General features: G+C 37.6%; 1 protein-coding gene and 1 long non-coding RNA gene across 5 annotated transcripts in view; both read right to left on the bottom strand.

The window, feature by feature from the left end:
* ZNF385D (zinc finger protein 385D) overlaps positions 1-27,901 on the bottom strand; it is a 940,592-nt gene that overhangs the window by 398,276 nt on the left and 514,415 nt on the right. The window lies entirely within an intron of this gene.
* On the bottom strand, positions 111-20,668 carry LOC125964475 (uncharacterized). Its single transcript, XR_007477524.1, has 2 exons — positions 20,571-20,668; positions 111-4,532 (listed from the first exon to the last, which is right to left on the bottom strand). It is a non-coding gene; the product is annotated as an uncharacterized LOC125964475 (long non-coding RNA).

Here is a 27,901-nt window from a genome sequence, read left to right as displayed (position 1 = left end):
AAGAAAGAATGAGGCAATAAAGGATTTAGAATAGTAGGGTGCAATAAAAATATAATGCCAATCACATGTGTAATTTTCAAATTTGTATAAGTCACATTTTAAAAAGTAAAGATAGTTGAAATTAACTTTAATAGTATAGTTTATACAACTCAATATATCCAAAGGATTATCATTTTCATATGTAAATAATAGAAAAATTATTGAAATACTTTGCATTCCTTTTTCAAACAAAGTCTTACAAGTCTGATTTACACCTGGTGCATATCTGTGTTTGGACGTGCCACTTTTTTAAGTGTTTGATCACTGTGTTCAGGGCAGATTTAGAATTTATTGGTTTATGGCATGATGAAAGTAAACAGTAACTGAATTTGCCCCAACCATTTACCTTGAAAAAATTACAACAATTTATGGGCATTCTAATGATGATTTGACTTGCCAAGATTAAAAATAAAAAGAAAAGCAGGAACAGGTAACAAAAATCACATGGCCTGGCTTTAGAGTTTCTTGTAGATAGTATTTCATTTTCATCACTTAAAAATTGATATTGAATTAATAAATACAATAGGGAATATATTCTCATGCTTATTAGTAGGTGTTAGGTATTAATTCTTACCATGCCAATAACACATTATATTTTTAAAATATTTAGATAATTGTTTAGTATTAGTGGAATGGAATCAAGGAGAAAATGTTCCTTAGAATACTTCAGTTTCTTTTTTCTGCTATATTTTTAATAAAATAAGCCCTGTCTATATTTTTTCTTCAGCTTTTCAGAATGCCAACATCTGTGTTTCAGTGTCATCTCAATTTTTGACAAGGTCCCGCTTCTGAGGAAGGTTTGAGGAAAGTCTTTGAGATGCTCTCACAGTTCTTACAAAAGCTATTTACTCAATCCTCATATGTGATCCTGAAAATAAGGCCCAGATGAACTTCCCATAGTTATTTTATAAAAATAAAGAAAGAATACAGACTAAGTCGAACATCAGTACCTGGATTCCAAAGTCAATCCACACTTCCTTGGTAATATGTGGACACAAATTTGCTCCCTGAGTTAGGCTAAGCCTTAATAAACACTATATGGTCACAGTTACCTTGTCTCTTACCCTACATTCAAAATCTGCATTATTCTGAGGATCTAAACTAAACTTACAGAAGAAAATGATTTCTTAGACATTTGTATATGCCAAAAATCCAAATCTTATTGTAAGTCGAAACTTATGTATGGCCAAGTGTGTTTCAACAGAGAATAGCTCAGCATAGATTTTATTTTTACCCTCCTTCCCTGATACTACAATGAAATGAACAAGGGATAGGATGCCAGGGAGGACTTTCAAGATGGCAGAGGAGTAAGACGTGGAGACCACCTTCCTCCCCACAAATACATCGAAACTACATCTACATGTGGAACAACTCCTACAGAACAGCTACTGAACGCTGGCAGAAGACCTCAGACTTCGCAAAAGCAAGAAAATCCCCAAGTACCTGAGTAGGGCAAAAGAAAAAAGAAAGAACAGAGACAAAAGAATAGGGACAGGACCTTCCCCTCTGGGAGAGAGCTGTGAAGGAGGAAAAGTTTCCACACACTAGGAAGCCCCTTAACTGGCGGGGATGGGGGGTGATGGAGGTGGGGAGCTTGGGAGCCACGGAGGACAGCGCAGCAACAGAGGTGCAGAGGGCAAAGCGGAGAGAATCCCGCACAGAGGATCGGTGCCGACCAGCACTCACCAGCCCGAGAAGCTTGTCTGCTCACCCGCTGGGGCAGGTGGGGGCTGGGAGCTGAGGCTCTGCCTTCAGAGGTCAGACCCCAGGGAGAGGACTGGGGTTGGCTGCGTGAACACAGCCTGAAGGGGGCTAGTGCACCACAGCTAGCTGGGAGGGAGTCCAGGAAAAAGCCTGGAACTGCCTAAGAGGCAAGAGACCATTGTTTCAGGGTGCGTGAGGAGAGGGGTTTCAGAGCACTGCCTAAACGAACTCCAGAGATGGGCGCAAGCCGCGGCTATCAGCGCGGACCCCAGAGACGGGCATGAAACGCTAACGCCACCACTACTGCCACCAAGAATCCTGTAAGTAAGTGCAGGTCACTACCCACACTGCCCCAGAAGGCTGTGAAGCATGCCACTGCCAGGGTCCCACGATCCAGGACAACTTCCCCGGGGGAACACACGGCGTGCCTCAGGCTGTTGCAATGTCATGCTGGCCTCTGCCACCTCAGGCTCGCCCCGCATTCCAATTATGACTACCGTACCCCTCCCTCTCCCAGGCCTGAGTCAGCAAGAGAGCCGTATTCAGCTGCTGCTTTAACCTCCTCCGATCTGCGAGGGGAACAGATTCCTGAGAGTGGCCTACATGCAAAGGAGGGGCGAAAACCAAAGATGAACCCCAGGAGCTGTGAGAACAAAGAAGAGAAAGGGAAACTTCCCCATGCAGCCTCAGGAGCCGTCGATGAAATCCCCACAATCAACTTGAAAAATGCTGCACTTGAAGAATACCTGATTACACAACAAATGTTCCCAAAGTGAGGCAGTGGATGTTGGGAGCAACTGTAGACTCAGGGTTTGCTTTCTGCATCTGATTGCTTTCTGGTTTTACATCTATGTTAGTTTAGTTTTTAGCGCTTGTTATCACTGGTGGATTTGTTTATTGGTTTGGTTGCTCTCTTCCTTTATTTATTTAAATTTTTAAAATTTTTATTTTTAGTTTATTTTTTTATTTTATTATTATTTTAAATTTTTTTTAATTATTATTTTTTTTCCTTTTTTCTCTTTATGTGTGTATGTGTATGTTTCTCTGTGTGATCTTGTCTCTTCAGGTTGGCTTTTACCATTTGTCCTAGGGTTCTGTCTGTTCATTTCTTGTTGTTGTTGTTGCTGTTTGTTTTCTTTTTATTAGTGTGTGTGTGTATGTTTCTTTGTGTGATTTTTGTCAGTTTAGTATTGCCATTACCATTTGCTTTGGGGTTCCATCTGTTTGTTTGTTTTTTTCTTTTTCCTTCCTTTTCTTCTGAGTCACGTGGCTGGCTGGGTCCTGGTGCTTAAGCCAGGTGTTGGGCCTGGGCCTCTGAACAGGGAGAGTCGAGTCCAGGACACTGGACCATCAGAAACCTCCTGACCCGACATAATATCAATTGGAGAGAGCTCTCCCAGAGATCTCCGTCTCAACACTGAGATCCAACCCCACCCAACGGCAAGCAAGCTCCAGGGCTGGACGCCCCATGACAAACAGCTACCAAGACAGGAACGCAACCACACCCACTAGCAGAGAGGCTGCCTAAAGTCATACTAAGTTCACAGACACTCCAGAAAACACCATGGGACACAGCCCTGCCCAGCAGAAAGAAAAGATCCAGCCCCACCCACCAGAACACAAACACCAGTCCCCTACACCAGGAAGCCTACACAAGCCACTGAACCAACCTCACCCACTGAGGGCAGAAACCAAAAATAACAGGAACTATGAACATGCAGCCTGTGAAGGGGAGACCCCAAACACAGTATGTTAAACAAAATGAGAAGACAGAGAAATATGAAGCAGATGAAGGAGCAAGGTAAAAACTCACCAGACCAAACAAATGAAGAGGAAACAGGCAGTCTACCTGAAAAAGAATTCAGAATAATAATAGTAAAGATGATCCAAAATGCTGGAAATAGAATGGAGAACGTACAAGAAACGTTTAACAAGGACCTAGTAGAACTGAAGAGCAAATAAGCAATGATGAATAACACAATAAATGAAATAAAAAATACTCAGGAAGGAATAAATAGCAGAATAACTGAGGCAGAAGAATGGATAAGTGAGCTGGAAAATAAAATAGCGGAAATAACTGCTGCAGAGCAGAATAAAGAAAAAAGAATGAAAAGAATTTGGGACACTCTCAGAGACTTTTGGGACAACATTAAACACACCAACATTCAAATTATAGGGGTCCCAAAGAAGACGAGAAAAAGAAAGGGTCAGAGAAAATATTTGAAGAGATTACAGTCAAAAACTTCCCTAACATGAGAGAGGAAATAGTCACTCAAGTCCAGGAAGCACAGGAGAGTCCCATACAGGATAAATCCAAGGAAACACATGCCAAGACACATATTAATCAAACTATCAAAAAGTAAATAGAAAGAAAACATATTAAAAGCAGCAAAGGAAAAGCAACAAATAATACTCGAGGGAATCCCCATCAGGTTAACAGCTGATAGTTCAGCAGAAACTCTGCAAGCCAGAATATGGCAGGACATATTTAAAGTGATGAAAGGGGAAAACATACAACCAAGATTACTTTACCCAGCAAGGATCTCCTTCAGATTTTTTTTTTTTTTTGCGTTATGCGGGCCTCTCACTGTTGTGGCCTCTCCCGTTGTGGAGCACAGGCTCCGGACGCGCAGGCTCAGTGGCCATGGCTCACGGGCCTAGCTGCTCCGTGGCATGTGGGTTCTTCCCGGACCGGGGCGCGAACCCGTGTCCCCTGCATCGGCAGGTGGACTCTCAACCACTGCGCCACCAGGGAAGCCCTCATTCAGATTTGATGGAGAAGTTAAAACCTTTACAGACAAGCAAAAGTTAAGAGAATTCAGCACCACCGAACCAGCTTTACAACAAACGCTAAAGCAACTTCTCTAGGCAGGAAACACAAGAGAAGGAAAAGACCTACAAAAACAAACCCAAAACAGTTAAGAAAATAGTAATAGGAATATACATATCGATAACTACCTTAAATGTAAATGGATTAAATGTTCCAACCAAAAGACAGGCTGGCTGAATGGATACAAAAACAAGACCTGTATATATGCTGTCTACAAAAGACCCACTTCAGACCTAGGGACACATACAGACTGAGAGTGATGGGATAGAAAAAGATATTCCAAGGAAATGGAAATCAAAAGAAAGCTGGAGTAGCAATACTCATTCCAGAAAAAATAGATAATAAAATAAAGACTATTACAAGAGACAAACAAGGACACTACATAATGATCATGGGATCAATCCAAGAAGAAGATATAACAATTGTAAATATTTACTCACCCAACATAGGAGTACCTCAATACATAAGGCAAATGCTAACAGCCATAAAACGGGAAATTGACAGTAGCACCATAATACTAGAAGACTTGAACACCCCACTTTCACCAACTGACAGATCATCCAAAATGAAAACAAATAAGGATACACAAGCTTTAAATGACACATTAGATCAGATGTACTTAACTGATATTTATAGCACATTCCATCCCAAAACAGCAGAATACACTTTCTTCTCAAGTGCTCATGGAAAATTCTCCAGGATAGATCATATCTTGGGTCACAAATCAAGCCTGAGTAAATTTAAGAAAATTGAAGTTGTATCAAGTATCTTTTCCGACCACAATGCTATGAGACTAGATATCAATTACAGGAAAAGATCTGTAAAAAATACAAACACATGGAGGCTAAACAATACACTACTTAATAACGAAGTGATCACTGAAGAAATCAAAGAGGAAATCAAATAATACCTAGAAACAAAGGACAATGGAGACACGATGACCTAAAATCTATGGGATGCAGCAAAAGCAGTTCTAAGAGTGAAGTTTACAGCAATACAATCCTACCTTAAGAAACAGGAAACATCTTGAATAAACAACCTAACCTTGCACCTAAAGCAATTAGAGAAAGAAGAACAAAAAAAAGCCAAAGTTAGCAGAAGGAAAGAAATCATAAAGATCAGATCAGAAATAAATGAAAAAGAAATGAAGGAAACGATAGCAAAGATCAATAAAACGAAAAGCTGGTTCTTTGAGAAGATAAACAAAATTGATAAACCAATAGCCTGACTCATCAAGAAAAAAAGGGAGAAGACTCATATCAGTAGAACTAGAAATGAAAAAGGAGAAGTAACAACTGACACTGCAGAAATACAAAAGATCATGAGAGAGTACTACAAGCAACACTATGCCAGTAAAATGGACAACCTGGAAGAAATGAACAAATACTTAGAAATACACAACCTACCAAGACTGAATCAGGAAGAAATAGAAAATATGAACAGACCAATCACAAGCACTGAAATTGAAACTGTGATTAAAAATCTTCCAACAAACAAAAGCCCAGGACCAGATGGCTTCACAGGCGAATTCTATCAGACATTTAGAGAAGAGCTAACACCTATCCTTCTCAAACTCTTCCAAAATATAGCAGAGGGAGGAATGCTCCCAAACTCATTCTACGAGGCCACCATCACCCTGATACCAAAACCAGACAAGGATGTCACAAAGAAAGAAAACTACAGGCCAATATCACTGATGAACATAGATGCAAAAATGCTCAACAAAATACTAGCAAACAGAATCCAACAGCACATTAAGATGATCATACACCATGATCAAGTGGGGTTTATTCCAGGAATGCAAGCATTCCTCAATATATGCAAATCAATCAATGTGATACATCATATTAACAAACTGAAGGAGAAAAACCATATGGTCATCTCAATAGATGCAGAGAAAGCTTTCGACAAAATTCAACACATATTTATGATAAAAATCATCAAGAAAGTAGGCATAGACGGAACTTAACTCAACATAATAAAGGCCATATATGACAAACCCACTGCCAACATCATCCTCAATGGTGAAAAACTGAAAGCATTTCCACTAAGATCAGGAGCGAGACAAGGTTGCCCACTCTCACCACTATTATTCAACATAGTTTTGAAAGTTTTAGCCACAGCAATCAGAGAAGAAAAGGAAATAAAAGGAATCCAAATCGGAAAAGAAGAAGTAAAGCTGTCACTGTTTGCAGATGACATGATACTATATATAGAGAATCCTAAAGATGCTACCAGAAAACTACTAGAGCTAATCAATGAATTTGGTAAAGTAGCAGGATACAAAATTAATGCACAGAAATCTCTGGCATTCCTATACACTAAGGATGAGAAATCTGAAAGTGAAATCAAGAAAACACTCCCATTTACCATTGCAACAAAAAGAATAAAACATCTAGGAATAAACCTACCTAAGGAGACAAAAGACCTTTATGCAGAAAATTATAAGACACTGATGAAAGAAATTAAAGATGATACAAATAGATGGAGAGATATACCATGTTCTTGGATTGGAAGAATCAACATTGTGAAAATGACTCTACTACCCAAAGCAATCTACAGATTCAATGCAATCCCTAACAAACTACAAATGGCATTTTTCACAGAACTAGAACAAAAAATATCACAATTTGTATGGAAACACAAAAGACCCTGAATAGCCAAAGCAAGCTTGGGAACGAAAAATGGAGCTGGAGGAATCAGGCTCCCTGACTTCAGACTATACTACAAAGCTACAGTAATCAAGACAGTATGGTACTGACACAAAAACAGAAATAGAGATCAATGGAACAGGATTGAAAGCCAAGAGATAAACCCACGCACATATTGTCACCTTATCTTTGATAAAGGAGGCAGGAATGAGTGGAGAAAGGACAGCCTCTTCAATAAGTGGTGCTGGGAAAAGTGGACAGGCCCATGTAAAAGTATGAAATTAGAACACTCCCTAATATTATACACAAAAATAAGCTCAAAATATATTAAAGACCTAAATGTAAGGCCAGAAACTATCAAACTCTTATAGGAAAACATAGGCAGAACACTCTATGACATGAATCACAGCAAGATCCTTTTTGACCCACCTCCTAGAGAAATGGAAATAAAAATAAACAAATGGGACCTAATGAAACTTCAAAGCTTTTGCACAACAAAGGAAACCATAAACGAGACCAAAAGACAACCCTCAGAATGGGAGAAAATATTTGAAAATGAAGCAACTGACAAAGAGTTAATCTCCAAAATTTACCAGCAGCTCATGCAGCTCAATATCAAGAAAACAAACAACCCAATCCAAAAATGGGCAGAAGACCTAAATAGACATTTCTCCAAAGAAGATATACAGACTGCCAACAAACACATGAAAGAATGCTCAACATCATTAATCATTAGAGAAATGCAAATCAAAACTACAATGAGATATCATCTCACACTGGTCAGAAAGGCTATCATCAAAAAATGTAGAAACAATACATGCTGGAGAGGGTGTGGAGAAAAGGGAACACACTTGCACTGCTGGTGGGAATGTGAATTGGTACAGCCACTATGGAGAACAGTATGGAGGTTCCTTAGCAAACTACAAATAGAAGTACCATATGATCCAGCAATCCCACTACTGGGCATATACCCTGAGAAAACCATAATTCAAAAAGAGTCATGTACCAATATGTTCATTGCAGCTCTATTTACAATAGCCTGGAGATGGAAACAACCTAAGTGTCCATTATTGGATGAAGGAATAAAGAAGATGTGGCACATATATACAATGGAATATTACTCAGCCATGAAAAGAAACGAAATTGAGTTATTTGTAGTAAGGTTGATGGACCTAGAGTCTATCATACAGGGTGAAGTAAGTCAGAAATAGAAAGACAAATACCATATGCTAACACATATATATGGAATCTAAGAAAAAAAAATGTCATGAAGAACCTAGGGGTAAGACAGGAATAAAGACACAGAGCTACTAGAGAATGGACTTGAGTATATGGGAAGGGGGAAGGGTAAGCTGTGACAAAGTGAGAGAGTGACATGGACATATATACACTACGAAACGTAAAATAGATAGCTAGTGGTAAGTAGCCGCATAGCACAGGGAGATCAGCTCGGTGCTTTGTGACCACCTAGAGGGGTGCAATAAGGAGGGTGGGAGGGAGGGAGACGCAAGAGGGAAGAAATACGGGAACATATGTATATGTATAACTGATTCACTTTGTTATAAAGCAGAAACTAACACACCATTGTAAAGCAATTATACTCCAATAAAGATGTAAAAAAAAAAAAAGTTGAAGAAAATGAAAAAAAAGAGAGATAGAACGCCAAAAGTAGGATTAGGAAGAAAAGGAGAAAAAAAATAATCTGCCAATCAAATGTTTCTATGCTTATTGCATAGTGGTAACATTTTCCTTTTTTGTTGCATACATGTTTCCTACTGTTTCTTATATGTATAAACTCACACACACACGAGCACACCTGTTGTATTAAGAAAAGACAGATACAGATCTCCTGAGGTCCTAACGTGAAAGAAATTCAAATATGTCGTTTTTAACACAGTGGCACGTTTTGGCTAAATTTCCAGTCTCTACCCCTCCAACCCCCTTTACAAACAGAAGCACAATTAAGTTGGGGTGTCAAATATTTCCCAGCCTACCTTGAAGTTAGGGCTGCCCATGTGACACAGTGACAATCAATTAAATGTAAGCAGAAATTTCTGGTTGGGGCATTTTTCTCTTTATAGTAGAAAAGATCTACTTAGTCTGTCCCTTTTTTCACTACCTTTCACGTTTTCTCGTTGCTGAGACTGTTCAGTTGATGTCTGGAGATAAAGTAGCTCTTGATCTTCAGACCAAATGTCTGAGGAGGGATGCTTGCCCTAAGGATGGTGAAGTACAAAGTCAGGGTAATCTGAGTGCCTATTGTCATCATGGGTTACAGTCTCTGTACCAGCTTTCTTTCACCTAAAGCTGAAATCTGTCCATTTAATAACTTTTCCTGAAAATATGTGATAGTCTTGGAACACATTGAAGAACTCTTCTGAATATATTAGAAATATTATCATTTTTTCAGACGGAACATGGAGCTCACTGATAATATTCTCTCCTCTTTATGACAGGCTGCCTCAAATAGCAAAAATGGGTCTTCTGGTTTCTTAAATTTTCTTGTCACTGTTATAGTTTTATGGACACTGGCTAGTGTCTTATTAACACAGGACGTGATGAAATTATGGGTAGAAATCCATGATTAGGAAGAAGTTTTGGAAGATCTGACCACGAGGATTAAAGCTATTAATAGGGTCATCTTGACCTTGCTAAGTCCTGAGTCAAGAATACCAGAAAGCAGTTCACTTTGATGCACAATGTCTCCAAACACTGTCAGAAACTTCCAACAGTGTCCACAGACAGGAGCTGCATTGTGCTGATAAGAAGTAGAAAGTAATTTCTTACATATAATATATAAACTTTTTAAATTGATTTTTAAATCTGCTCTTTCCAAATTATCTCTTCCAGAGCTCACCCTGATATTCTCATTGCCTAGAAAGTCAATTGTGATGGCTAGTATATGCCAAGCACACATTCCTGTCCTCCCTTGACTTATAAGAAAACATAAGATGGCCCATCTGCTTCAGATGCAAAAGCTTTATCAGATGTTGGATTCCACGAGGAACAGGAAAGATGCTGTCAGTCATCAATTTTAATAGACATTTTCTGAAGGGAGTTTTGCTACCACATACTAGGTTTCCTTCCAAAAGAAACAATTCATATAGATAATTTTTATGAGTGAGGGAAAATATTTGTAGAAAACTAAATGTTTTAGAAATAAAAAGCAGGCAAATAATTAAGAAAATAAAGTCAACAAATTTAGGAAAATGTGAAAATTTCATAATTGATGAAAATATTATTTTATGTGTTAAATAAAATAGTATATGATATATGCAATAATTATGTAATTCATGAAGATTTAGACATGACAAGGGTCAAAGATAACATAGTGAATGTATATTTTAATACACTTATTTTAATGTGACTAGATTAATATATATGTGAGCTATGTAGTACATATGTTTGAATATATATACATATGTATGCATATATGTCATACATACATATGCAATCATGAGTATCAATCTTTTAAAAAATATGTATAGGATAACAAAATGCCAGAAACCATGAGGGTATTTCCCAGGTAATTTAAATGATAAGGATAAAGGCAAGAACTCAAAGTTAGAGTATTTCTTAAGGAGCTTAGTTCTTTAACTTCGAAAAATAAAATGCTCATCCACACACTCTGCTTGCATGTGAAATAAAAGTGACATAGTATAAACAAGGAGTATTGGCATTATTTCAAATACATGAAAAAAAAAACAAGTTGAGGATGCTTGAAGGATTGAATTAAATAGACGATACAGGCAAACTTGTAAAAAAAAAAAAAAAGAAGCCATCCCATTATAAACACCCTCTCTTTACAAAAGGACCTGAGAGATAAAACCCTTTTGAATATACCTGCCCTACTTCAGGCAAACACCAGAAGCCAGGACTCCGTACTCCCTGCTCTGCACTGTGGCCTCCTAGAAGGTGGGCAGTTGTGCATTAACCATCCCCTTCCTGTGCTAGGTGACTGGCATCCATCGCACTCTCCTCTGGGCATGGCAGTTGAAGAGACCGTGAGGAGAACCCCCAGGCTGACCATCTTCTCCCCGCACTAATGTAGCAAATACCTCCCTGCCCCTTTGTCAGAACTGTAGCTACACAGAAACTGTCCTGTGGAGCACTGTTAACTATTCCTCTCCTGCCCTACACAATGGACAGCAAGGGGACAATCACCCAACTCTCCCAACTAGAGAGTGAGGGAAAGATGATGGAAAATGATGACCTGGATGAAGCAAGGATTTAAATGAGTTGTGGGAAGTCCCAGGGCACACCCTGGAGCAGCTCCTGCGTGAAACCACCCAGAATCAAAACAGCAAAGGCCTTAAGAAATGAACACCGGTGTGAAATGCTGCCCAGGTCTCAGATTGGCCCCAGGTTAGCATACAAGTAGACAGGCTAGACTGAATAGCACTTCAAAGGCTTTAACAACAAAATTGCTATTTGAACCACAGCCCACAAGGACAGACAGAACATGCATTCTAAACTTCAAGAGCTTGCCTGCATGTTCTAATAGACAACTTAAATAGAAACCAGAGTCTCATAACCTAAAGTGTCCAAGATACAATGCGAAATTGCTCATCATCTCTAGAACTAGGAAAGTCTCAACTGAAATAAGGAAAAATCATCGAAGGATGCCAAGTGCAATGATGACTCACATTCTGGAATGTGATGAAGACCTTAAAGCAGCGATCATAAAATGCTCCAGCAAGCTATTACAAACACTCTTGGAGAAAAAAAAGGAAAAATTAAAGTCTGAGCAAAGAAAAAGAAATTGAAATTCAGGAACTTTTCAAGTATAAATAAAGAGCAAAAGAGGAGGTAAATATCTGGGTAAGTATAACAGGCTGTTCTTATCCACTTTAGATTTAAAAATTACATTAGATGATCGAAAGCAAAAATTATAACATTTTCTCTTTTTTATCATAAATTTATTTATTTATTTTTGGCTGCATTGGTTCTTTGTTGCTGCACACGGGCTTTCTCTAGTTGCTGCGAGCAGGGGCCACCCTTCATTGCGGTGCGTGGGCTTCTCATTGCGGTGGCTTCTCCTGTTGCAGAGCACGGGCTCTGATGCAGTTTTCACTGTGTGTACAACTAATATTTAAGGCAATTTTGTTATAAAGGTGGGAAAGGAAGAGGGACCTCAAGACTGGTAAGGTTGTTACATTCACCTTCATGTGATAAATTATTGAAGCAAGCTCATAAGTTGTGATAACTTAGAAACGTATGCAACCCTTAGAGCAACCACAAAAACCAGTATGCGAAGATATAGTCGAAAACACTGAAGATAAATTAAGACTGAATACAAAAATATGAACAAGGAGGCAAGGAAGGAGAGAAGAACAAAAAACACAGAGGGAATAAACAGGAAACCAACATATAATCAGAATAGAGCTATAACTAAAAAGGAAATTAAATTCATAGTTTAAAAAACTTTGTGAAACAAAATATCTAGGCACAGATGCATAGATTGTTTCACTGGAGAATTCTCCCAAACATTTCAGGAAGAAATAACTCCCAGTTTACACAATCTTTTCCAGAAAATAGAAGAGAAGGGAATATTTCTCAATTCATTTTATGAGATCAGCATTTTCCTGATACCAAAACTGACAAAGACCATACAAAAAAAAAGAATACAGACTAATATCCTCCATGAACACTGACAGAAAAATCCTCAATGAAACATTAGCAAATTCAGCAATATATACAAAGAGAAACACACCATGAGCAAGTGGGATTTACTGCAGGAATGCAAGGCAAGTGCAATATTTAAAAATCAATCAATCTAAAGATGAAAACTACATAATTGTATCAATTGATGTGTATAAAGGATTTACTTTTCATGATAAAAAGAAAGATGCTACCTCTTATTTTAAAAAGAAGTATGTGTGCGTATGCATATATATACATATGATACTCACACTCACATATTTATATTAAACATGAAAATGTATAACAAAACTAAAGAAATTGTTTACCTATGGGGAAGGAATGGAAGACGATGGAGACAATAGAGATTGAAGCTGAATTCTCTGAATACCCCTTATTTTAAAATTTGGTTTTGGATCCATATAAATGTTTTACATAATTATTAAACAAAATGAATCAAAGGAAACTAGCTGTATGTCAAGTTGGACACTTCACTACCCTGATAAGATTTATTTGAGTGAATTTAAACAAAGGACTTTGAACATACATTCCTGGTGAATGTATTCAAAGGATAAAATAAATTATAAGTATATTTTAAATGGTAATCATATTATATATGTTAGCAATGAAGTAAGTAATTATTCAAGGTCTTTAGTACCACATTTTCCATGTAGGAGAAAGGAGATGGAAAAAGGATACGAATGCAAACTCAGAGAAGTTAACACAAATAACCTGAAATCTTAAATTTGCATTGAAAATACTAGTATAAACTTATTTTATTTGATTTAGCAAAAATCCTGTTTCCTAACTCATACCATGAAAAATGACAAATTCAGTAGTAATGAACACCCTAATCACTGAGACTGTGGTCTTAAAAAATATATATATCCTACAAAGAAGAACCAGGACTTCTTCAGAAAATTACATATTCTCAGGACTGGGAGAGGAACTGTTCAAGATGAGACCAGAATATAGTTTCATATTAGAAGCAAGAAAGCTATCAAAGACTATTAGGGTCTTTTCAGAAAAATCAAGAGTCAGTAAAAGGGATTCCCACTTCTTAGGAGGGGACAGTTTTTTTTTGTTGTTTTGTTTTTTTGTTTTCTTTCTGTGGTACGCGGGCCTCTCACTGTTGTGGCCTCTCCCGTCGCGGAGCACAGGCTCCGGACGCGCAGGCTCAGCGGCCATGGCTCACGGGCCCAGCCGCTCCGTGGCATGTGGGATCTTCCCGGACCGGGGCACGAACCCGTGTCCCCTGCATCGGCAGGCGGACTCTCAACCACTGCGCCACCAGGGAAGCCCAAAGGGGACAGTTTTAACAACAAAAAGGTGATGAAGGTAACTTATTGAATATATATAAAATACCTGAAAACAGGAGACCTCGATAAAAACAACAAGACATAACAGAACTCAAACATACTTACAGGTTGCTAATATATGGCATCAATTAATTATTCTGAAAACTCATAAAGGAAGAAAAGCATCTAGCATTTCTTCTGCCTTTGCTGTGTAAACTGTACCACAGGAAACAAACAACTGATAAGAAAAGGTACCTCTTAATCGAGGCATTCCAGCTAATTAATGCAGAAAGAAAGAATTAGAATATCACCATTTTGCACTCTCTAATGAAATTACTTACCCAGGCAATGCTCAAATGTTGCCAAATTCTCTAGCAAAAGGTTGATTGATAAGCTGTATAATGAATGGATAATGGTAAAAAAAATCTAAACCCACTGATAAATTTGAACACCACAAAAAAAGAGAAAATGAAATGTTTCATACCTTCTGATAGAATGAAGTAGAAAGTACATAGAACCACCTACAAAATATTTTTACCAAAAAACAAAAAAAGAATCCTGAACCTCATCAAGTCTATAATTACTAGTCTATAAGAAACACAGGCCACAGAGGAGCAATTTAAATACCACCAACGGAATGTAATCACTCAAATTGAGAACATGGAAAATTTTACAAAAAAACCCAATCTGGCTCCTTTAATTAAAAAAAAAAATAGAGAAAACTCTTATAGATAAAAGAGTCTTATCAACTAAATGCCATGTCAACTTTTGACCTTGTTTGAAATTTGATTTAAGTAATCAACTGTCAAAATATATTACTGGGACTATCGGAGGAAATTTGAACACTAACTGTATATTAGATGGTATTAAGGGACTATTTTTTATATTTAAGTGTGATCATGATAATGCATTATTTTTAAAATAAAGAGAAATTATCTCTTAGAGATATATTTTGAATTTTTTCTAGATTAAAAATGTAATACCTAGGATTTCTTGAAACAATTCATTAGGGCATATGGGGTAGTGAGGACATGGGAGAAGGGTAACACTGAAATAAGACATATGGCCTCTATCAGGACATACACTGATATTGTGGGAGCTGGGTAATGAGCATTTGTTATACTATCTCTTCTTTTCTGTATATATATTTTAAGATCCTATATTAATAGAAAAAGTAATTTCAGGTTGAAGATGCCAGAAGGAAGGAGGGAGATTAAAGATGGAGTAACGGACAAAGAAATTGAGAACATGGGGATGAATCTAAACCAACATTACGTTAAACAATAACAAATCTACTTAATTTTTTCACACTGAAAATAAAACAAAACTGAACTGAAGTTATGGTAGAGAACTACATATAAGCTATTAGGAGGTGATGGATATTAGTAAGTTCTAAGGGGCTTATGTTTCTCTGGAATGGAAAAATTTAAATTTATACATGGTTACAATAAATATGCTGTTAAATGTTTTTTCAAATAGCCACAAAAAAAAGTAGAAATAAAATAGAGGAAAAAAGAGCAAGAAAAAAGGCAAAAAGCAGAAAATAAAAGTAGAATAAAAAGCACAAGATGAGATGTTAGAAATGAATTCAAATATGACAATAATCACAATCAATGTAAACAGACTAAACTCTAGAATTAAAAGACAAAGATTGTCAGACAAGATTGGAAATGAAATAGTTATATGCTTTTTAACAGAGACTCAAACCTAAGACAAAATAACACAAAAAGTCTAAAAGTAAAATAACAGGAAAATATATACCAGCCAAATACTAAATATAAAGAAAATCTGATGTTACATTAACATAAGAAAAATTATGCTACATGGAATAAAATTAATAGAGAGTAAAACATACTATACAATTGCAGACAATTCCCCAGGAAGTAACACATTATATAATATAAAATAACATAAATTAAAAATTAGAAATCAAAATTTGAAACAACTACAAGAAGAAACCAATGAATCACCGTACCACAGAGCTATGTTATATAAATGTACCTTTTAGTAATAATAGATTAAGCATATAAAGAACAATAAAAATATAGAACATACGAATGACATATTTAACATGCTTTATCTAATGGATGTATTTATAACACTTCAGTTCCAAATTGTAGAATATACATTCTTTCAAGGCATAGTACAAATGAACAGCATTGGGGATGACAAGAAAAAATTAAAAACCTCAATAAACTGACAATAATGAGCTAAATTGAATCAATAATTTAAAATATTTCAGGGACTTCCTTAGTGTTCCAGTGGGTAAGACTCCACACTCCCAGTGCAGAGGGCCCAGGTTTGATCACTGCTCAGGAAACTATATCCCGCGTACAACTAAGAGCCCGCATGCCGCAACTAAGACCCGGTGCAGACAAAATAAATAAATAAAATAATAATAATAATTTAAAATATTTCAACAGGCACAGATGGTTTCTCAGAGATGTTTAACAAACTTCAATAAGTAGATACTTGTAATCTTATATAAATTTTACCCTTACATAAGATTTTACAGGGAAAAAATTCTAAGTAACTTTACGAGACAAGGATAGTAGAAAGCATTTATATTACAGGTCAGTCTTATTCATAAGCTTAGATGAAAAAATCTTCAACAAGGAATGAGTAAGTGAAATTCAGTAGGATCCTTAAAAATGTAAGCTATCATAAATGAGTTGGTTTTATCTCAAAAGAGCAAGGTTAGTTCAAGTGAAAATTTCATATGTTCATCCTAATATTGAAAAATTATTAAGCTTTTGACAATTTTTAAATAGACTGTCATGAAAAAAAATACCTTCAACCTACTAAAAGTTGAAGGAAGCTCTTTCTACCGATAAAGCGTACTTAGAATTTTAAAAATCTACAACAAACATCATATTTAATAAAGAAATGTAAAAGTTATTCACTTTAAAATCAGAAATAAGATGAGAACGCTGATAAGACCAATCAAAAAGTTGCCAGAAGGTTTGAATGAGCATCTCAGAGAAGAAAACAAAAAACAAATTATAATCACATGTGTGCAAAGATGTTCAGCTTCATTGGTAATCAGGAAAATGCAGATTAAAATTACAAAGAGATGCCACTGCACACTCACCAGGTTGCCAAAAATTTAAAAGTTGGCTAAACAAAAGTGTTGGTGAATTGACAGTCACTCTCAGAATTTGCTGGTGGGCACGTAAATTTGTACAACCATTTTTCGAAACAATTTGTCATTACCTAGAAAATCTAAAGATGCATGTATCCTATAACCCAGTGATTCTATTCCTAGGTATATCATCTACAGAAACTTGTGCGAAGGTACAAAGGATGACCTGTACAAGAATATTGACAGTGGCATTATTAACAGAGAAAACTCTGGAAACAAGCCAAAGGTATAGCTCCAGTAAAATGGCTTAATGAATTGCAGTGCACCTGTAGATCGTAAAAGAACAAGAACAGGAGGGAACTACAGTGACATACCTCAACATGGGTGAATCTCAGAAACAACACGGAGGGAAAAAAGAAGTGAGAGGAGAATGCTCCTGGAATCTTGCACATACAGAAAGGTCAAAAGCATGCAGGCAGAACTGCATAAAATGTTGTTTAGAGATAGGTGCATATGTTATGAAGATATAAGCAAAAGAAAGGATCACTCAAAATTCAGGTGAGTGTTTAGTTACCTGGAGAGAGGGCGAGAAGTGGAGTTTACAATCAAAAAGGGTAACACAAAAGACTTCAAAGATGTGATTTTCTACTTTTCAAGCTGCAGAGTGGGTACACAGGTGTCCTTTTGATTGTCATACTTACACTGCATACACACATTATGTATATTTTGGGGTGTTAATGTTATCTTGCATAAAAAACCTTCAAAGACTGTATAATTAGAAAGTAGGTCGAATTTGAACATCATAGTTTATGTAGCTGCTTATTCATACCAAATCTGATGTTATACAAATTGGTAAGATATCATCTGGGGCAACTTTAGACTTAAATCACTGTAGCCCAATCTTCACCATGATACTTGTTTGGGTGATGGAAATTCTTATCTGTACTCTAAACATTGGTGTATTCGACGGGCATTCATGACAAGTCCCACACCTACATGCCCCCACCTACACACTATGCGTGCCCCCAAAACCCACACACTGTTATATAGCATATAAACATTTTGTTTTAATTCACTTCTCTTTTCCTCAGACATTATGGGCTCTCTCTGGGGATGCAGTCAAGCGTTGCTATGTTCAGATGAATTTTCTGGCCCAAGGAGATAATTTTGCACAGTCAATAGCAATATCCCAGAAGTGAACCAGAAAACTCAACGAGTGAAACAAAATTCAATCCCAATATCGAGCAGAAAAATCCTTAACCACAGAGGGTATGTTTTCTAAAGAACACACCAGTAAATGCAAACGGAGCACAGAATTCCAACATACGATCCAAGCAGATTGGGCCACATTATCAAATAAGGTTGCAGATAAGAAAAAAAAAATCATTCTGCCTCTGTAACTCCCAAGGGGTCTCTTCTGCTTAGGTTTAAAAAACTCAATTTATGGTAATGGATTGCACAGACGTGTACATCAAACCTGAGGTGAACTTGTCACTTTATTGAGAAATCATTCAATTATTATACTATTTAATGATGCATGAAAGCAAAATGCAATTGTGAAGAAAAGCATTCTGGGTATAGACTGTGCGTTTTAGTCATGCAAAATGGTGCATTTCTGTCAGTTCCCTGAACACAGCATGGCCATCTGTGTAAACCTAAAACTGAAAGGAGATGACAAAAGGTGACTAATTAAAACACAACTTCTTTCAAAATTCATTATATCACAGTACAGAGCATCACCTGAGGCCTTGGGACTTCTGAGCAAAATAGTGAGGGCTCACCCCTCACGTGGTTTGAATTAACTTTATATTCCAAACAAAATATCTATGCCCTTGAGAATTTTTATTAAAAAGACTACACAGCAGTGGTGTTTTTATAAAACAAACATACATTTGTCTAAATACATGAGTAAGAACACACACATATCGAAGAAAATCATTGATACACAAAATCTAGATGAAACAAAAGTGTCTTCTTTAAGCCAAAGATCATACACACACCCATGTATGTGTATATATGCACATATACATACATTCATATACACATATGTCTATATATATGCTTCACCTGGTCCTATAGCTCTTGATCATTCATATATATATACATATATATAAAACAACATAGAGTTATACATTACATCTGTATAACCATGCATATATATAGTTATGTTGTTATATGTATAGCCTCAATTGTCTTTTAAGAACTTGATATAGAATGGCGGTAAGACTGAGTAGAAACTAAAATGAAAGAAATGATTCTACTCGGTGGTGACGTAGATGCTCCAGTACGTGAAAAATATTAGCAACGGATGAAAATGGAACAGTTTAATATCTTAATAAATAATTTAGAGAATTTAAGGAAAAATCATTAATTGTTCTAAAATTGCCAACTGCGACTCGGTGACTGTTTTTACACTATAAGAAAATGGCAGGGAACGGATCCTTCTGCACAATAATGCTGATTATAACTATAACATGATAATGTGGCATTTCAAACAAAATTACTTTCATTGACAAGCACTCATATGCCTAAGTATTTAGAAAATTAATATGTTCAGATTTTATGATAGTAACAGAGACTCCTATATCATTTAAATATTGATACAACTGTCTATTTGAGATTTTTTTCAGTTTGTAAGTATCAGTACCACCTAGGTCATACATAAAGACATTTTTTCTTCTAATATTAACATCTTTTTCCCCTGCCAATATTTAATGAATGTATACATCAATGCAAACAAGGTAAACAACATGATTTTTTCCCTAAAGAATGTTCTAAAATGACAAGCTTTTTTAAGTGGAATGTCAAAAGGAACTTGAGTGAAACTCCACAAGCTCCATGATGCTTGCATCAAACTCCTGTATCCTTTCTTTCTTACCTACAGCATGTATTGCCAGAACTAGTCTGCCACCTGAATACACACTACTTTGTATTCTTCTCGAACTGCTTCTAGTATTTCTAGTTTGTCTTCCCATATCAGTCATATTGCTTTTATTAAACTGCAATTGGCTAAACATTTCAGATTGTTTGCAAATAGAAAAAGGTATAGAGTTAAGTCATCCCAAGGTTGTCTCACTGGCTTACCCACCTCATGAAAGATCCAGACTCTTTATTTTCTCTCTGCATTCCTCAGTTCATTTGCACTGTCTATTCCTCCACCCCACACCCAACTCGAAACTGCCACAAATGGCTGCAGCAAGTCAAACACCAACTTTTTACGTGGCAACACTTAAGAGCAGGACAGAGGAAAGGACAGTGAGAAAAGGAGAATAAGATCGTCTCTCTCTCTCTTAAATCACGCACGTTCATTTTTCCCCTAAACTCACCAGCAGAATGTCCCTTATGTTACATGGACCAGAAGTAGGTCACATCATCACTTCCAGGAGCAAAAGAAGCTGGGAAGATAAGTATCTGGCCTCTGTAGTCTCTATCATGGAAAGCTGACTCTATCAATAAGAATTTGGAGAGGAGAATGCCTGGTGAGCAAGTTAACAACAGTGTCTACTGCAATCCCAGACCTGATCGTGAATCATCCAAAGACTTGGGCTAGGTCATGTATTACTTGTGTTTCCAGTAGAGTGGCCTGTTCAGTGCTGGTAACTTAACATCATTGGTAAAATTCCCTGAGGTGGTGCTAGTCAGAAGAAATAGTTGATATGGCACACAGAAAGCCATATTAATTATTGGTTTCTAAACAGTGGTAGGGGGTGGGGAGAGAGGTCCAGGCAGCATTTCACTTGGAAGTCCTTCCCTTTCTTCAGAAAGTGTGGGTGGCCTAGGAAACTTCTGTCACTGTTCAAACAGCCGGAAAAACAAGTTTGGGGGTCTACACAACTTTTGCAGAACATGAACTATAATGGAAGGGGGGGATGCACTCCTTAAGTTTCAGAATTTTACAAATAGGTGATTTCCTACAGTAATGAAGACTCTGTTGATCATTAAACGACTGCAGAAAGAAAACTAGAGAATACTCTGCCATTAGTATAAACAGAGAAAAAAACTGGAGGATTATTAAAGAATCGGGAAACTGACAGAAACTCTCCTGCAGGGCAAGGGTGTAGGTGGTCACAACGTCCTCTTCTGGATGTACCTGATGAAACAGTGACCAGGGGGGGCTTCAGGTCAAAGAGCCTGAGCACAGAGCTTCGCACTGCCACGTGCTCGACTGTACAGCTTTTATCAGCTCCATCTCTCTGTGCCCCTGTTTGCTGTCCCTAAAGTGGGGATTCCAATAACACTCCTCTCATATGGTTATTGTGAGGACAACATTAAGTAACATGTTACATCCCTTGAACATGGACACACAGTAGGTACTCAATTCTTGTTAACTTCTATTACCACCATCGATACTCTTAAGCCACACCTGACTCAAGGATGGGCAGTCCTTCAGGAAAAGATTTGCAATCAATACCACATCCTCCCTGAATATTGCTTATTTTATAGTAACACATCTTTAAATCAGCTGTGCAAACTATGGACAAACCATACACACGTATATTATACCTATATATGAGTATGTATGTGTATATAAATATATTTAATTGGATCATTTTCAGCCTTTTACAGGCTTCAGAGTCTTGACTTACAAGGATTCTTTCACATATTTTTAAGAGATCAACTAGGCACTTGTGGGCGAGCAGCACCACTTATACGATAGGTTTGAGTTTACTCATGTCTCAAGATGCCACATGCTCTACCAAATCAGTAAAATCACTTGTGGAACTAAATTCACATACTAAATAGTTTATATTTCATCCAGATTTCATATAGGAAGGAGATCCGTGATTACACCCTCAGCCTCTTTATATTACTATACTTGGAGTGCCCCTACTTTGAAGCATTACAAGTACTCTTGGAATGCAGAAGGAGGACAGATTACAAAAAAGATTAATTCTCCCGGAGTTCAACTCTAGAAAAGAAGTCTTCGAAATGTGCATGGCATTTGGCTCTTCATTCAAATGCAATTTCTGATCCTTCCGAAGTTTGCCTTTCACTAGTTAAATATATAGTGCAGGAAGAAACACACTGAATTTGTAGTCTGTGTTTCTCTAATATTCAAAGAACACTGGTAAAGGGCTCAACATTAAGCTTCAGCTTATTTACCTGGAGAAATGCCATTATGAGTCAGCTGTATTGGATATTAAGAATAACTTGATTTACAGTTTATGCATTTTCTTCTGATTACATTTTTTCCTACCCTGTACTTACAACTAAGCCCATGGGAATATCATGTCAAGAAACTAATCAGAAACATAATGAACACTGTATATTTCACAAAGGGACAACTCCATGCATGCCAGTGCTGGTTATAAGTTCTAAAAATCAGAGCCATATTTCCTACACAGAATATACCTTACACAGATATTCCCTTTAAGCCAGTATGTTCAACTGTGCTGAGAAGTTTGTATCCATATAGTCACATATATACATCCTGACATGCTAATCTCTGTGGGTCAGTTCTAAGGAAATAGTCAGACCAGTGTTCATAGACCTTGAAGTTGGCAGGGGTCATATTTTAAATGCCTTCTGAGTGATACAATCAACATATATTTTACAATGTTTTGTTGCCCACCAGGAGAAATAACCAAAAGAAAAATGGCCCTCAGGCCCTGAACCAAGATGGCGGAGTAGAAGGACGTGCTCTCACTCCCTCTTGCGAGAACACTAGAATCACAACTAACTGTTGGACAATCATCGAAAGGAAGACACTGGAACTCACCAAAAAAGATACCCCACATCCAAAGACAAAGGAGAAGCCACAATGAGATGGTAGGAGGGGCGCAATCACAATAAAACCAAATCCCATAACTGCTGGGTGGGTGACTCACAAACTGGAGAACAGTTATACCACAGAAGTCCACCCACTGGAGTGAAGGTTCTGAGCCCCACGTCAGGCTTCCCAATCTGGGGGTCCAGCAGTGGGAGGAGGAATTCCTAGAGAATCAGACTTTGAAGGCTAGCGGGAATTGATTGCAGGACTCTGATAGGACTGGGGGAAACAGAGACTCCACTGTTGGAGGGCACACACAAAGTGGTGTGTGCATCGGGACCCAGGGGAAGGAGCAGTGACCCCAGAGGAGACTGAACCAGACCTACCTGCTAGTGTTGGAGGGTCTCCTGCCGAGGCAGGGGGTGGCTGTGTCTCACAGTGAGGACAAGGACACTGGCAGCAGAAGTTCTGAGAAGTACTCCTTGGCATGAACCCTCCCAGAGTCCACCATGAGCCCCACCAAAGAGCCCGGGTAGGCTCCAGTGTTGGGTCACCTCAGGCCAAACAAACAACAGGGAGGGAACCCAGCCCCACCCATCAGCAGACAAGCAGATTAAAGTTTTACTGAGCTCTGCCCACCAGAGCAACACCCACATCTACCCACCACCAGTCCCTCCCATCAGGAATTTTGCACAAGCCTCTTATACAGTCTCATCCACCAGAGGGCAGACAGCAGAAGCAAGAAGAACTACAATCCTACAGCCTGTGGAACAAAAACCACATTCACAGAAAGATAGACAAGATAAAAAGGCGGAGGGCTATGTACCACATGAAGGAACAAGATAAAACCCCAGAAAAACAACTGAATGAAGTGGAGTTAAGCAAGCTTCCAGAAAAAGAATTCAGAATAATGATAGTGAAGATGATCCAGGACCTTGGAAAAAGAATGGAGGCAAAGATCGAGAAGATGCAAGAAATGTTTAACAAAGACCTAGAAGAATTAAAGAACAAACAAACAGAGATGAACAATACAATAACTGAAATGAAAACTACACTAGAAGGAATCAATAGCAGAATAACTGAGGCAGAAGAAAGGATAAGTGACCTGGAAGACAGAATGGTGGAATTCACTGCTGCAGAACAGAATAAAGAAAAAAGAATGAAAAGAAAGGAAGACAGCCTAAGAGATCTCTGGAACAACATTAAATGCAACAATATTCACATTATAGGGGTTCCAGAAGGAGAAGAGAGAGAGAAAGGTCCTGAGAAAATCTTTGAACAGATTATAGTCAAAAACTTCCCTAACATGGGAAAGGAAATAGCCACCCCAAGTCCAGGAAGCAAAGAGGGTCCCATACAGGATAAACCCAAGGAGAAACATGCTGAGACACATAGTAATCAAATTGTCAAAAATTAAAGACAAAAAAAATTACTGAAAGCAGCAAGGGAAAAATGACAAATAACATACAAGGGAACTCCCATAAGGCTAACAGCTGATTTCTCAGCAGAAACTCTACAAGTCAGAACGGAGTGGCATGATATACTTAAAGTGATGAAAGGGAAGAACCTGCAACCAAGATTACTCTACCCGGCAAGGACCTCATTCAGATTCGATGGAGAAATCAACAGCTTTACAGACAAGCAAAAGCTAAGAGAATTCAGCACCACCAAACCGGCTCTACAACAAATGCTAAGGGAACTTCTCTAAGTGGGAACATAAGAGAAGAAAAGGACCTACAAATCAAACCCAGAACAATTAAGAAAATGGTCATAGGAACATACGCATCGATAATTACCTTAAATGTGAATGGATTAAATGATCCAACCAAAAGACACAGGCTCGCTGAATGGAAACAAAAACAACACCCATCTATATGCTGTCTACCAGAGACCCACTTCAGACCTAGGGACACATACAGACTGAAAGTGAGGGGATGCAAAAAGATATTCCATGCAAATGGAAATCAAAAGAAAGCTGGAGTAGCAATACTCATATCAGATAAAATAGACTTTAAAATAAAGAATGTTACAAGAGACAAGGAAGGACACTACATAATGACCAAGGGATCAATCCAAGAAGAAGGTATAACAATTATAAATATATATGCACCCAACATAGGAGCACCTCAATACATAAGGCAACTGCTAACAGCTCTCAAAGAGGAAATCGACAGTAACACAATAATAGTGGGGGACTTTAACACCTCACTTACACGAATGGATAGATCATTCAAAATGAAAATAAATAAGGAAACAGAAGCTTTAAATGACATAATAGACCAGATAGATCTAATTGATATTTATAGGACATTCCATACAAAAACAGCATATTACACATTCTTCTCAAGTGTGCATGGAACATTCTCCAGGATAGATCACATCTTGGGTCACAAATCAAGCCTCAGTAAATTTAAGAAAATTGAAATCATATCAAGCATCTTTTCTGATCACAACGCTATGAGATTAGAAATGAATTACAGGGAAAAAAACCTAAAAAACACAAACACATGGAGGCTAAACAATACATTACTAAATAACCAAAAGATCACTGAAGAAATCAAAGAGGAAATCAAAAAATACCTAGAGACAAATGACAATGAAAACACGATGATCCAAAGCCTACGGGATGCAGCAAAAGCAGTTCTAAGAGGGAAGTTTATACCTATACAAGTCTACCTAAAGAAACATGAAAAATCTCAAATAAACAATCTAATCTTACACCTAAAGGAACTAGAGAAAGAAGAACAAACAGAACCCAAACATAGCAGAAGGAAAGAAATCATAATGATCAGAGCAGAAATAAATGAAATAGAAACAAAGAAACCAATAGCAAAGATCAATAAAACTAAAAGCTGGTCCTTTGAGAAGATAAACAAAATTGATAAACCATTAGCCAGACTCATCAAGAAAAAGAGGGAGAGGACTCAAATCAATAAAATTAGGAATGAAAAAGGAGAAGTTACAACAGACACTGCAGAAATACAAAGCATCCTAAGACACTACTACAAGCAACTCTATGCCAATAAAATGGACAACCTGGAAGAAATGGACAAATTCTTAGAAAGGTATAATCTTCCAAGACTGAACCAGGAAGAAATAGAAAATATGAACAGACCAATCACAGGTAATGAAATTGAAACTGTGATAAAAAATCTTCCAACAAACTAAAGTCCAGGTCCAGATGGCTTCACAGGTGAATTCTATCTAACATTTAGAGAAGAGCTAACACCCATCCTTTTCAAAGTCTTCCAAAAAATTGTGGAGGAAGGAACACTCCTAAACTCATTCTATGAGGCCACCATCACCCTGATACCAAAACCAGACAAAGATACTACAGAAAAAGAAAGTACAGACCAATATCACTGACGAATATAGATGCAAAAATCCTCCACAAAATACTAGCAAACAGAATCCAACAACACATTAAAAGCATCATACACCATGATCAAGTGGGATTTATCCCAGGGATGCAAGGATTCTTCAATATATGCAAATTAATCAATGTGATATATCATATTAACAAATAAAAACCATATGATCATCTCAATAGATGCAGAAAAAGCTTCTGACAAAATTCAACACCGATTTATGATAAAGACGCTCCAGAAAGTGGGCAAGGAGGGAACCTACCTCAACATAATAAAGGCCATATATGACAAAACCACAGCAAACATCATTCTCAATGGTGAAAAACTGAAAGCATTTCCTCTAAGATCAGGAACAAGACAAGGATGCCCACTCTCACCACTATTATTCAACATAGTTTTGGAAGTCCTAGCCATGGCAATCAGAGAAGAAAAAGAAATAAAAGGAATACAAATTGGAAAAGAAGTAAAACTGTCACTATTTGTAGAGGACATGATACTATACATAGAGAATCCTAAAGATGTCACCAGAAATCTCGTAGAGCTAATCAATGAATTTGGTAAAGTTGCAGGACACAAAATTAATGCACAGAAAGCTCTTGCATTCCTATATACTAATGAGGAAAAATCTGAAATAGAAATTAAGGAAACACTCTCATTTACCATTGCAACAAAAAGTATAACATCCCTTGCTATGTTTTTTTTTATCATTGTGATATCACTTATGTGTGGAATCTAAAAAATAAAACAAACAAATGACTATAACAAAAAAGAAACAAGACTCACAGCTATGGAGAACAAACTAGTAGTTACCAGTGTGAGAAGGAAGCGGAGAAGGGCAAGTCACGGGGACGGGATAAAGAGGTACAAAATACTATGTGGAAAATAAGCTACAAGAATATATTGTACAACACAGGAATTATAGCCAATATTTCATAATAACTATAAATGGAGTATAACCTTTAAAAAATTGTGAATCACAGGCTTCCCAGGTGGCACAGTGGTTGAGAGTCCGCCTGCCGATGCAGGGGACATGGGTTCATGCCCCAGTCCGGGAGGATCCCACATGCCGCGGAGCAGCTGGGCCCGTGAGCCATGGCTTTCGAGCCTGTGTGTCCGGAGCCTCCTCTCCCTAGTGGGAGAGGCCACAACAGTGAGAGGCCCACGTATGAAGAGCCACAGTGCAGTAGGGAAGGGCCAGACTGCCAAAGTCGCTCCTGCTCTTTTCTCATCCCTCTTCTCTCGCAATTCTTTTGACTTAAGGCCAAGTCACTTTCCACTCATTTTTTTCCCTTTTTCTGTCTTGCAAAATCTAGGTAGGAATAAACCTAGGTAGGAATAAACCTACCTAGGGAGACAAAAGACCTGTATGCAGAAAACTATAAGACACTGATGAAAGAAATTAAAGGTGATACCAACAGATGGAGAGATATACCATGTTCTTGGATTGGAAGAATCAATATTGTGGAAATGACTATACTACCCAAAGCAATCTACAGATTCAATGCAATCCCTATCAAATTACCAATGGCATTTTTTATGGAACTAGAACAAAGTATCTTAAAATTTGTATGAAAACACA

Source organism: Orcinus orca, chromosome 5 (assembly GCF_937001465.1).
Source record: "Orcinus orca chromosome 5, mOrcOrc1.1, whole genome shotgun sequence".
Taxonomy (NCBI): Eukaryota; Metazoa; Chordata; class Mammalia; order Artiodactyla; family Delphinidae; genus Orcinus; species Orcinus orca.
This window is presented reverse-complemented; position numbering and strand designations above follow the sequence as displayed.